Source organism: Manis pentadactyla, chromosome 3 (assembly GCF_030020395.1).
Source record: "Manis pentadactyla isolate mManPen7 chromosome 3, mManPen7.hap1, whole genome shotgun sequence".
Lineage (NCBI taxonomy): Eukaryota > Metazoa > Chordata > Mammalia > Pholidota > Manidae > Manis > Manis pentadactyla.
In genome coordinates this window covers 33,287,832-33,302,674 of record NC_080021.1, presented here as the reverse complement: position 1 = coordinate 33,302,674, position 14,843 = coordinate 33,287,832, and positions in this window count along the sequence as shown.

Sequence of the window (14,843 nt, the reverse complement as noted above, 5' to 3'; positions counted from 1 at the left end):
CTTTGAAGGCCCTAGCAGGCTTCATCCGGACTGCTTATCCTTCTGCCTGATAAACAGTTGTCATTCTGGGATGTCCCTTCACTATCATCTTGGGAATACCCTTTCCCTCTCCACCTCTGGTGGATTTTCCTATTTCCTGTGTCCCACGTCTTCCTTTTTACTAGTTGATCCTTCGTTGTGGTAGAGGACATTCTCCAAGAGTTTCTTGAGAATATTTATGTAGGGGTAATCTTTTTGAGACTTTCAACATTTAAAAATGTCCATAGTCTATCCTCACATGGATTGTTTAAGTATAAAATTTTAGATTGAAATCATTTTTGTTAGTATGTTGTCTTTTACCCTCAATATTGCTTTTGAGAAGGACAAACACATGCTGATTACTGATTCTTTTTTTATGTTCCTGTCTGTATCCCTAGATATTTTTGAAGAGCACAGCCTATTTTCTTATCCCTTATTTTGGATCTGTCTGATATTTCTTCATAATTAGATTGAGGTTATGCCTTTTTTAGGATGAATAGTGTGGATTGATCCTGCATCCTTCTCAGGGCATCCTATGAAGAAGAACATGATGCTGCTCTGTCCCATTACCCATTTACTTGGTTAAGATGTTGTCAGGATTTTCCATGGTAAAGTCACTATTATTCCTTTTGACATTAGTAATTTATAGGAAACACTTTGGGACTATGTAAATATTCTCTTTCTCATCAAACTTTCACTCACTCTTTTTGTCATCCATTAATGATTCTTGTCCAAATCAATTATTAATCCTATAGGTGCCAAATGGTGACTTCCTAACTACATTATTTCTTCTATATTTATTAGTTGTTATTCCACTGTAAGGAAAGCTCTCTCTTCTTCATATCAATGGATTGATATCAATATGGATTCATGGATTCTTACTTTGTTCAATGGGCTTGACTGTGTTACTGTATTTATCTTAATTCCCAATTTGTCCCAGATTTGGCCTGCAGGAGAATCTTAAGCTGGGTTCTATGTCTTTGTGAGCCCTGGTTCTTTTTAGTGGAGAATTATGCTTAGAAACCAAGATCTAGGTTCTGGGTGTACACAAATGCTACTAGAGTATCATAGATTTTAGTTCTTCTTAGCACCAGAGTTAAAACCATGAGTTGTCTACATAGTTCCCCATTCCAATCCATCAAAACAGAGTTTACCCTAGCATTTCCCCTTTCCATATTTGTAACTCCCTCTGCAACAGTGATAAATGTTAACTGGAAATAAATACAAAGAGCAATTACTCTTACTGTGTGAGTACCAAGAAAAGCTTCACAAGGATAATATATGAACTTGGTCTGGAAGACTGAGTGGGATTTTATAAGGAAAGCAAGAAATGGCATTTTAGGTCAAAAGTGATAGGAAGAGGGAAAATAGAGATGTAAAGGGAAATTGTTGTCTAATAAACCAATGTGCTAATGAGGATGGGGTATGAAGGCAGGGAAGATGAAAGTTTAGATTAGAAAAGTAAATTGCAGCCAGATTGTAGATGAATGGACTTCCCTGGTAACAAATAGGAATTTTATTTTCAATATTAATCGAGAATTTTTTTTAAGTGGGAGGTGTAACATATTCAATTCTATCTTAGGAAGATAATTACTTTGCCAATACTGAAAATTCATTGGAGGGAAACAAGTTCACAGGTTGCCATGTGTATACAATATATGAATTATATATATAATATATATGAATATATATATAATTCATTACATATGTGATATATGACTATATTATATATGATATACACAGTCACAATGTATTCTCATCATTCATGGTAGTTTTGTTCTATAAAGTCGTCTTGAACAATGAATTAGCAAATACTAAACCATTGCTCCTATGGGAAATAAAGGTTAGGTTCCTGCAAGCATCTGATGACATTTTAACAACCAATCAATACATAACCCTGTTTTGTGCGAGTTTCTGTTTAAATACACCTATTTAATATGTATTATTAAATCACTAACATCAAGCTCGCAGCAACAACTCTATAACTTACACCTGAATGAAGCTGAGTTAAGAAATTATTTTTTCGTAAGGCACATCACAGCTTCATTGCACTGGGAACACTAGCCTATATTCCCAGCGCTTCAACACTATGCTTGGGGACCACTACAAACAATGAAATCACCAACAAAAAATCCAAAAGTGTGAAAAATCTGTCACTAAATAGATTGCAAAAAGGACATTTGTTCACAGTATGAGAGCTGAAATAAGAATGCAAAGCATGCCCTCATTCACCCTCAGCTGGGAACATTCATGTCAGGTGACATGACACTGCATGTCCATCAATGACCATGAAAGTTCCACAAATAACGATTTTGAAGTTACAAATAACTTTCAGTGAATAGGCAAATTTGCAAATACAGAATCCACAAGTAATAAGTAGTATCTATATATACATATGTGATATTATGATTTATAAGAAATACATATTTGGTCATTCAATTGATCAAAATACATTTCTCATATATATTAGGCCTTCATGTAGAGTTTCTGGCTCACAGCTCCAAAAACCCTTGAAATTTCCAAAGTGTTGAGAGTGAGCAAGATGCCTCCTGTTATGTTAATGAGGTAATTGGGAAAGCATCCAAGGGTGGGACCAGTTGCCAGGACAACCAAATTTGTGATTAGAGGGTTGGAATATTCAGTCCTCAGCCCAGACCTACAAAGAAAGGGAGGGTAGCAGGAGATTGAATCAGCCAAGGACCAATAACTTAATCATGACCATAAAATGAAGCCTCCATGAAAGCCCAAGAGGACAGTTTTTTGGTCCTTTTTTAAGAAGAGCTCCCATGCTTGGGTAGCCAAGGCGCAAGCTCCATGAGGACAGACGCTCCTTTGTTCAGACCTTGCCCTATGAATCTCTTCATCTGACTGCTAACGAAACACGTTTTCCTGAGTTCTGTGAGCTGCTCTAGAAATTTAATGGAACTTAAGGAGGAGGTCATTGGAACCTCTAGTCTGTAGCTGGTTGATCAGAACTTCTGATCAACCAGCTACAGACTAGAGGTTCCAATGGGGCTTGTGACTGCATCTGAATTGGGTGGTGGGGGCCAGTCTTGCAGCACTGAACCTTAACCTGTGGAAACTGATCTTTTCTCTGAGTAGGAGTGCCAGGAGTGGATAGAATTGCTTGGTGTTGTGGAAGGGAAGGATTACCCCCCAACACTGGAATTGGGTCCAGGGAACCATAAAAGAACATATATACATACATACATATGTATGAACTAAACCAGGGCTGTATTAATAGAAATGGAAAGGAAGGAGTTGACCAGTTAAATGTGGGAGTGGAGAGAGGAAGAGGCACACATGATGCTGAAATGTCTATTTTGTAAAACTAGTAAATATTTGTTAATACTATTATCAAAAAACATATGAGACTGGAGGAAAAAGAGAATACAATTTTAGAACATGGACAATATCCTGATAGAGATAGCCAGTAATCAGTGATAATATGAAACTAGAGCCCCTTCAAGAGGCCATTGCTAGAGGTTTGATTATCAAGTCCACATAGAATACAACTGAAGCTGAGGGAATAGAAAAGATTCCCTGGAACTGAGGTAAGATTCAAAGAGAAAACCTTGAAAAAAATATTAAATTTAAGGAGCCTAGAGGAAGAGAACCTATAAATTAGCCAATGAGAAAAATCTGTGGGAGAAAACTCAAATTAAGGGGAGTATAAGAACAATAACAAGTAAACAAGGCTAGTAAATAAATGTTCTCTAAGCAGGACAGGAAATAAAGGAAATATTATGCATGCAGACATGTATGTAATGCAACATGTATGTATACAATGTTATTTGTCTATTTGACATCCCTTGCCTGTGCCCACTGTAATTTTTATCATGCTTTCAGATGGTAGAAATGATTTAGTATTAGAAATACAGGTACCCCAGAAATACACCAGAGTCCAAATGGACCAAGATGATAGTATTTTGGAGAAATCAGAAAGCACTCCATGCCACCCATCCCAAGAAAGAGAAAGATGTGCGCCAAAGATCATGAGAAGATGATCCATGATGTCACATCAAGAAATATAAGTTTGGTTATCCCATCACAGGAAGGTTTACCCACAAGCAGCGCACAGTGAAAGCACAGGGCAGACACCTGGGAGAGCAGACAGACAGGAAGGGCTGGGAATGGTGAAGCATAGACCTGGGATTTCAGAGAGACTTCCAGTACTCAAGAATGGCAAGTTAGATTTTTTTGAAGCAACTCTCCTGCTGAAAACAACTAGAAATGCTGAATATAATAAACATTTTTCCAACAGCCACAAAGAGCTAACAAGTTAGTAAGGAATAATAGGCCAAACAAGAACCCAGGATGGTAAGTAAGCACAAAACCACTTCCATCCTGAGGCTATTTACCCAACAAAAAATGTGAATTTTCATTTTCTCAGGAAGGGGAGGGTCTCTTGTGAAAAGAGAAATAGAAATTCAGATGCAAGGTACACACTAGTTGAGGAGTTACATAGGAGGCCCTCCTCACAATAAGCTGGCACTCCGGTTATACCCTTAGAGTCAGGGTTCCTCAATAGTAAACCAGCCCTAACCCCATCTTGCATCCCAGATTTATATTACCTGGGTGGTCTGGACACACCCAGGCGTTGAATCTGAACTAAAGCGATCCTGGACTGATAGTGCCCACATATCCACAGAAGCAAAATTTAAAACCTACGTGGGAATAAAGTACTGCCATCCTGATTCACATTATTTCTACAATTAATCTTTTAAACACAATTAACCAGCACAAAATAAATGATAACCAGCGCACACAAAAAAGTCACTGTGGACAAGAAACAATAGACAACATAAACAGACACATGAAGACTCCGAGTATTGGTATAATCTGGCAAACTATAAAACAACTATGTTTTCACGTGTTTAAAGAAAAAAACAAGCTGAAAATACCCGCAGAAATGCAACTAAAAATGAGTTAGAAAGAAAGAGGCTAAGAATAACAGACTTTTGGGGAGAATAAAAGGATTCTTTTTGCATTGATACATGTCATATAATGAATAATAACACCACCACCATTTTCATCAAAATGTATTATTAAGCCCCTGCTATGTAGCAGATATCTGTTATTTTTGCATGTCTATTTTCCATTCTTCCTTCCTCTCAAACAGAAATCTTATTTTCCTTAATACAAAAACACACACACTATGTCCATTTACAAGGGAGGCTCACTTTCCTCCAGGCTCCAAGAGCGGTAACGTGACCCCAGCCTGATCAGTCGAAGCATTCCATTCCCCTCTTGACTGGAACTGATTCAGGAGTGGGACTGTTTCCCAAGACAAACCAATGAAAAGTGGAACTTCTACTGGAACTCCAGAGAGAGCCGGAGCAGCTATGGCTGCTGAGCTGGTAGGCTCTGCCTGGTGGCTGTCTTGGAGCCAGGAGCAGAGAGCCTGCCTGTGACTAAAGCCAACACCAAGAGGACAAAAGGCAAGGAAAAGAAATACACTTTCGGTGACATCCTTTAAATACCTAGATTCTATGCCTGTAAATTCTATGTCCATTTCATGAGACAGTACATTCCCTTTTTCTGCTTAAGCCAGTTTGAATTAAGTTTCTGTAACTTGCAAACAAGAGTCCTGGCACTTAAGAACTGTATTCAGACCCTGTGCCTGTCACCAAGACTAATATATCTGAAAGAGGGAAGAAAGAATCAGTTAATGAAGGGGAATGGAAATTTTAAAAGAGGAAATGATTAGAAAATTTAGATAAAAAGATTGATCTATTGCCAACCCATTCTAAAAATAATCTACTGAATTTCCATAGCACTTTATCAATTATCCTTCCTGGCATTTAAAACACTGCATTAAAGCTACCTTTATATATCTTTATCTCTCTTACAAATCTGCATACCATGGGAAACAAATAATTATAGTATTTCAAAGTTATAAAGTACTTTGGACAGACTAATTATGACTTTATTTCATAAACTGAGGGGTAGGGACCATGTCTATTTCATCTTGGTATCCTAGATGTATGCAAGCAATATTGATTAATTAAAGGAATGACTTGAATGAAAACAGAAAAGGGAATAGGAGAGAAGAGAAATTAGGAAAAAGTGAACGATATAATAAACAAAATGTATGTATTTTGGGGAAAGGAGAAGAGAGGTTGGAAGACACAGAAGGAAAGAGGAAAAGAATAAGAGGAGGTGGGAGAAATTAGGAACATTTAGCAATATTTGTGCACATCTGCATATAATGGGCTGCATTACAATGCCTTTCTTTTAGAATTTTACTCTTCTAAATTTTCTGTGCTTATGCAAATAGTAAAGTTTGTTTTTTAATATCCTGAATGGACCCAAAGAAGAGGCAGGAACTCTGGTTGTGTTCTGCATGGCAGCAGGGAGACTGGGACGTGGTGGTGGGGGCCTTTTTTTAAGTCATGGAAGTAGGAGAGAGACTGGCAGCACCCTTGACTGACTGGTGATGTGTCTATGGAACTTCCTTTCGATATTACAGTAGATTGTACTGTGGTTTTCAATTATTTGCTTCTACTTTCCTTTACACTAGTCATCTTAACCACTGTCATGGAAACTTCAATAATGTCTTATGGGGGAGCACCCCTCCTTGCCCCATTGATCAGTTGTGATCTGCTTTAGTCAACAACACGTGTGTGACTCATGCTACATCCAAGAAGAAGCTTTCAGAGCCAGGGTGTGTTTCTCTTGTTCTGTTTTCTTTAGGTGATAAAATGACATGCTTCAAATCAGAGCTGCTCCTTTACTTTGGATCCTGGAATAAGAGGACAATGGGCAGCAGAGCCATAGCTGGTGCTCAGACACCTTTGTGGTCCTAAATTACTGGGATTAGGAATCACTTGTTACCAAATTGGAGCTGATTTATATGCATTGAATTGCCTTTGATGCACAAACAGCAATATTTTTTAAAGTAAACTCTTTAGTTACTTTGTTTCGAGGAACACATACTCTGAGATAAAACTGATCCAGATAAAAATGCAATGTTTGAAACATAATTTTGTCTATGTTTATAAACCTTTTTTGTTTCTCAATACCTGTGCTATACATGCAAGAGAACTACAAAAATCGATCCATAATCTGTATAATCACAGATCCACAATGTCTGAGAATGGAATAAAAGAAAATGACCATAGAGTCTCACAGCAGAGACTTAGATTGCTTTGTTCTAATTGCAGGAAAAATAGACTTTACTTTTAAATGTTAAAAAAAAAATTACAAGAAAGTCTGTGTATGTAGAGAAGACCACCCCTTTCTTCACCACTACCACCATAAAAATATTTACAGACTATAAATATCTTGGTTTCAGGACACAAATGGTCATCTGATAGTTCAGTAATAGTCTCAGTGCAGAAAGAAAAATATGTTTCTTGGTTTTAGAGGAAGGAAAAGGAAAACAACTCCAATAGTTGCATTTTTTAATTCCAAGCTGCAAAATAAATGTTTTCTCTCATGAAAAACCAGTGAAGCAAGACTCTCCTGAATTTTTATATAAAGCTCAAAACAAAACAAAACACAATGGACAGTAAGGTAATACCACTTCAGAAAAGGTGGGCTTTTCACATAAAAAGCTGATGATGATGAAGAGGAGCCCTGTGAGGACTTTAGTATGTATGTGAGTATACGTAGAATTAGCCAACCTGTTACACAGCCCCCTCCTCAAAAAAATCAAATTACTTTTTCTCAAAATCTAAAGGACAAATTTCATTTTCCCCTTTTCTTGTCAAATCATAGGAAAAAAAGAACTAGAGAAAAGATAAAGGGATGACTTTTGTAAGTCATTTGAATTTTAGTTTCAGGGATATTTTTCTCTGTTTTTCCAAAAGGCTTGATAGACATAAAAAAATAATAAGAAAAATATGCTATCCCCTGCATCCTGAATCCTCATCTTTCAAACCGGACCTGTTTGTGAGTGTCAGTTAGAGCCTGCCAACTGCTGAAGCTGGATTCCCGCTGGAAAGACCTGGGGCAGGAATATCATATTTCTTCTGGAGAGTACCCATGGCAATTTGCTAATGTTCTTAAGGTGAGAGGCAGATTCCGTTTGCCAGCTCTCCCCACCAAGTCAGCTTTGGAAGATGCGGACTCTTGGGTGTTCAGAAACAGATTTTTTAGATTCTAAATGCTTTCTATTTATTTGTTTGGCTTTTTTTTTTAAGACATACACATCCATCAAATGAATGGGTTAGATTTCCTTTCCTGTTTGGGAAAGAATCTGTTTTTTCCCCCTTTTTGGTAGCAATTCGTTTTTTTTTACAAGATTAGTCACTGGCCATAAATCTCATGTGTCTAAGGTACTTGGCCTGCTCTTTGCTGCATCACTATAAAATAGTAGTAAATCTAATATAACAGATTGTGTCATCCAGTGTATGCATTTTTGAAAGTGGAAGCCAAATGTAAGTAAATTGAATTGGCTGACTTCTAAGAACAGAGCGCTGTATGAGGTAGTTTGGACTGAGTACAATCCCGGCCCACCTCCATTTTGCTCTTTCCCCTTCAGAAACCAAGTTCTTAAAATTGTGTGCCCCTGACTGCTGAAACACTGGTCTTTGTTGAGCACCAAGGACTGTTATGCAGCCTAATGAAATGGGTCTGGAATCTTCCACCGCTCTTCCTCCATGTCTCAGTGCACAAATGACTGTGTCAGCTTTGCCCCAGACGCCACTGCTCTGCAGGTATGTGCTCCCTCCAGCTCCAAGCATACTTCCCCGTCAGGTCCAATCAGTCTTCTCACAGAAGAATCAGATCCAAAAGGACTTCTCTTTTGGCACAGGGGAAGGTACCCCCTTCTTCCTTGTGTGCCTTTTGTTTTTAACCAAGCCTTCCTCCGGTACAAACTCAGCCAGCTATTCAGACTCAAGAAAGTGACATAAAGGGATGATGTGAGTAGGTGGGGACCATGGTGAATGGCAGATTCCATGTCCCATCCATGGAGGGCAGTCACTACTTAGTTCTGGCCAAATTTTTTTCACATACACATTTGCCCTGCTAAACCCAATCTTTCTTTTTCTCAAGACAAATGATGTATAAGTCAAGATCCAACCAAGAAAACTATACCATCCAAATTCTTAGGATATATCCCAGTTTCCACATGTAGCTAGCTGACTTTAAATATTTTAAATACACACACACACACACACAAATACACATTGTTTACTAAATTAAGACTATGGGCCTTTACTTTGTGATGATGCGTGATATTTCTCTGGACACGTAAATGGACAGAGGTAGCCTCTTAAAATATTTTACTGAAGTTACAGTCTCAACTTTTTGGGATTGTGGGACACATTGAGCTCAGGTACCTCAGGCTAACTTCGTGATCACTCATTTATTTTTTTTTGCATTCATCCATCAAATATTTATGGAGTACTTATGGTAGGGGATGGGTGTACAGAGAGAAACAGAACATGGTACTTTCCTTCAAGGAGCTTACAAAAAACTACCTGAGGAGTCTAACATATAAACTAAGTTAATAAGGGTATAGGAATTTGTTGAATGCAAAGAGATAAGCCTGTCATTGGGTTTGTAGAATCAGTTCTCAAAACTACAGTGCTGCTCAGTCCTCCTAATCTCCTACATTCCAGCTCATCCCACCCTACCCACTCTTTATATCATATATGCTAGTCATTGCATATGCTGAAGGACTTGAGTGCATTTGCTGGCTGCTTCACGCTCACCAAACTCCATTACTCTACCCAATTGTGCACGTCCAGAAGCCAGTATACAGACCACCTTCTCAGATACATGGCATATATCAATAGGCAAACAAAACTTAAGATAGAAAGAAATACAGTTTCTTGATGCTCTCAGCTGTCCCTTCTGATTTATCCTTTATGCTTTATATCCTCAAATGCCCTCTTAATATTCATCATATTATTCATCTGAATATTCACCTAATAGTCATCTTTCATATATACAGAACATAGCAAAATGCCTGGCATGACTTTTCGCCACTAGAAGATAATGGAATGAAATTCAATCTCTCTTTTAGAAAAAGAAAGTGTACAGAATTTGCCCTTTGAGACATCCTACCTTAAACCCTCAAATGTAAACAGGTATCCAAATATACTAGGATTGAGAAATGGCATTAGTATAAAAGGGTTTTCAGATGTTTTGGAATTATTCTCTCACTGTGTAATTTATAGCTGAGTTTTGGGGTCTCTAGTTAAGTCAAAAGCAAAATCACCCAGTCAAAAGAGTTTTTACTCAAAGAACAGAAACTATCAACATCCTTTAGAATAAATTATAAACTATATTTAAGGGATGCTTGGGGTTTACTGAACACCTTTTATGCTTCAGTCACTATGTTAGAGGGTTTATGCTGTCTAATTTAATAATTTAATTTTTACAATTACTAGGTAGTGTTATTATATCTCTAGATGAAGATACAAGACTTGGAAAAACCGAGTAACCTATGAAAATCACACACTAGCCAGTGGCAAAGCCAGAGTGTAAATGCTGGTGTCTGTCCCTGGGCCCTTGCTCCCATTAAACCAGACTGGTGCTTTAAAGGAGACAGTGAGTAAATCTTGATCACTTAGTTACAATTTTACATTTATAGATCCCTTTGCTGTCACTTGATCTTTAAAGCAAGACAATAAAGAATGCCAGAGAATGAGTAATAACTTCAAATACAGTTGTATCTTTCTGATTTTTCTTTAAGGCTACATGTAGTCTGATTTCAGTGGCAGTCATAGCAAAGACACGGTAAAAGGTTTATGAATTGCTTTCCCTAGTAATAAGTATGATTTGGTAATAAGTACAATCATGAGAATATTGATTCTTTTGTGACTTATTGCAGGAGTAAACTGACATCACTAAGATCAAAGATGGATGAATTTGACATATATCTGTTTTACTGTCATTGGTTGTTATTAACATCAACCATTGATGTACCCGTGCTGTTCAGCAACTCCACAATCCCCCTTGTGGAGGCCCAGCTGCCTGCTTACTCCCACCCACTACATGTATCACATGTATTCATTAGTACATGTACTAAAGTAGTTACATGTCTGTTGTATGCTTTACACCCAGTAGGGCTCCATTATCAAATTGTGCATGCAAAAAAGCCAAATATACCACCTTCTCAAATTCTCAGATCTACACTAAAGAACACAGATTCTACAGTCAACTGGAAGGCTGAGGAGGGGCTAGAATGGACCCTCCCACCCACTTCCCAATTCCATAAATCTGTAGTCTAGAACTCTGATGAAATAGGGCCTGGATATTCCTAATACAACCATAGAAGGAAATGGGGGTGTACATATTAGGCCTTAATTTTTACCATGGAAAGGCTAGCAGGAAACCAAAAAATCACAGAGTAGAGCCTGGCCCTTTCCCTACGACTCTGAGCCAGTACCCAACAAGGATTTTTTCCTGATTTAAAAATCCTATTCAGTGCTTACTCCACTCCTCCCCACTAACATGTGCCCATTGATTTTCACTATTTGGAAAAAATCCAGCCACATGAGCTCTTTCTGGGCTCCTTCCTGGAGAAGCCCACAGTAATGGGAGAATCTGCTTCCTGCCTAGTGTGCCCACACTTGTCACTGGACATTCTGTTTCCAAACTCTGTTGATTGATGGTAGTGAAAAACACTCTAAATGGGATATTCCTCAGACCCACTTCAGGGTCTCCCAGCCTTTGTTTCCAGCCTTCAAAATTAGCAGATATTGATAGTAATTTGTCTAACATATCTGTCCATTTACTTTGTGAAACCATTCCACTTTCTTAAAAGGGAGAGTTGTTGACCCCTTAATATCTTCCTTTAATTTGGTCCCATCTGCAATGGATCTAGAAAAAATTCATGAACATTTATAATATATAGATTGTTTTCTTTCAAATTTTGTTACCTGCTTCTCTATTTTTGTATACCTTTGTTCATTTCAGTTGAGTGTGAAAGGGCTGTATGATACCTGCCTTCATGCTACCATTTTCCCCTGAAGTCTCTGAGATTTCATCTATATTTCCTTGCTTACAAAGCCATACCACCCTAACTCTTTCCTAGAATTTTAATTAAAATATCAGTTTTTATTGATGGGAGTGTCCTGATATTCAAGGAAAGCTTTTGTTCCCAAAAAAGACCATTTAGAATTACATGGGATTTAAATATTCAAAGTAAGGAATTTCCCAATATAAAATTGGTATTTTCCTTAAACTTTCAAATCTGTTTTAAAGATTCTTCTATTATATCTGTGCATCTAGTAAACTTGATGTAACAATAACAGAAAATTTCAGGTGAATCTTTAATTAATGTTTGGTCAACTAATGTAGGATGGATTAAATTCCACTTTAGCCATTTAATTTGTGGACATAATTGATTTCCTTAAGCATTTTAAACTACATTTTAGATTAGTATATTTTATTTTATTTTGAATTTCAAATGCTTGGTTAGGTAGATGCACCACTAGGCAAATCCTTCCCGGCATTTACATGATTCTTTTGAGTTAATCTCAAATTCTTTTAAATATTTCAATAGCCTTTTAAAAATTTAGGCAAATTTTCTTAACAACATACAGCTTAAAATGACAGACCTAGTATCAATTAATCTTCCAAAATTGGAATCACAAAATTAATCTCTCAAGTTCTCTAAAATTTAAAGTTCTCTTCAATATAACTTAGATAGCAGCATACACAGATTATTCTGAGTTTAGCACAAAATGAGTTCAACTATGGGTTTGATGTTCTCATCCTCTGAATAATATAATTAATGAGATAAACTCAAGAGCTGCATATCAAACTTCAGACCCCACCAAGCTGCGAACGTGTGTTCTTTACAAACAGCAATGGGATATGGACAAAAATGGACCACAAAGAAATCAACAGTATGTTTGGAAAATGAAATTAAACTGGCCATGTTATAAAGCCTAAACATAATAAAATTCAAAATGAAGAACAAATAAAATCATCGATTCAAAATTTTAAATTACTTACATCCCTAAATAATTATGAGAAAAATCAAAACTACAATAAAGTGTTTTTAATAATAATACTTGATACCAACACAGCATCATTTGATGATTACCCCTTACTGATTCTCCTTTATGCTGTCATTTACCTCTGGATCGATCTTCCTCATTCATCATTCACTTCAGTGCTTGGTTCATAGTTTTCCTCTTCACTTATTCTCATCATTCTTGGTGAATTTAATTTTATATATATAATTCATCCAACACCAGTTACTTCAGTTTCTTGACTTCCTCAATCGCAAGGATGACTTCTTCCACAACTAATGAAAGAAGATTCCTTTCTAATTTGCACTGGAAATTCATGACAAGAGTATCCTCATGGTATTATATTATTCTTCCCATAATAAGAACTACATTAAGATATAGTTTAAATAGATGCTATAAAGTTGTCTGACTTTGTCATCTATCTAATGATTCATCTCTCTAATGATATCTATTTTAACACTGGCTGCTGAAAATATTAATAGTGAAATATAATGAAATTATTAATAGAGGGATATAATGAAACTAAGCACTGAAATGTGACTGGAAACTCTTAATAACCATTTATAAACAAATATACTAGAAACCAATATGCAAAGATCTGATTTCTAGCATCACAATAAAACACAAACTCCTCCAGCTTCTATCATCTCTTTTATGCTGGATGCTTAGTTTACATTATTTTATAGTTATTGGCTCATTGATGAAATCAGCATCTTCCTGTTAGTTGTACATCTTTACTAGATGCCTCTTATTGTGTCTGAGAATGGTGATGAAATATTGATAAATATGTAGAAGATTATACCCATCCATGAGGAGATAACTATCTAATTGGAGAGAGCAAATTAGCGAAGATCAAGGAATAAGAGATTAAATAACTGATCTATGGTATAATATCGATTCTAAATATATGAGGGTACCAGAGAGTGGTTCTATTAAGCTGCATATATTATTCACTAACCTATTGTGAATTACCTACAGAGGGGATTATTTTCCTTATACAAAAAAATAAATAACTGACTATAGATAGGAGGTGCAGGGCTTGTACAATCACTCCGTGATGTTATCAAATTTCAATGTACTTCTCTTTATGCTCTGCTATACTTAACATTTAGTTTTCATTCCTTTAGTCATTTTATAAACACATGATGACTGCTCCACTTGTAGCTTCTAGTCTAGTTTCTAGAAAGAAAATGAAAGAGATAAAAATCATGATTATATCAATAGATGCAGAAAAAGCATTTGACAAAATTCATCATCCTTTCATGATAAAAATTCTCAACAAACTGGGATAGAAGGAACATAATAAAATCATACATGACAAGCCACAGCTAACAACATATTCAATGATGAAAAGTTGAAAGCTTTTTCTCTAAGATCAGGAAAAAGACCCCCTCTCATCACTGCTAGTCAACATAGTACCAGAAGTCCCAGCTAGAGCAATTACAGAAAAAGAAAGAAAAGCCATGCAAATAAGAAAGAAAGAAGTAAAATTTTCTACGTTTGCTTTGACATGATCATATATATAGAAATTCTACATACTCTACCAAAAAAAACTGTTAAAAAGAATAGAAAAGTGGTTGCCAGCAACAGGGAGGTAAGGGATAGAGGGAGAGGTTGGTAAAAGGCTACATATTTTCAAGCTACAAGATGATTAAGGTCTGAGGATCTAATGTATAACATGATGAATATATTCATAACACTGTATTGTATAATTTAAACTTGCTGAGAGAGTAGAACTTATATGCTCTCATAAGAATGAGAGAAAGGGAGGAAGGAAGGAAAGATGGAAGGAAGAGAAATAAAATAGATGTGTTAATTATCTAGACTGGAGAAATCTTTACACAATTACACATATATCGAATCAATACAATGTACACTTATCTT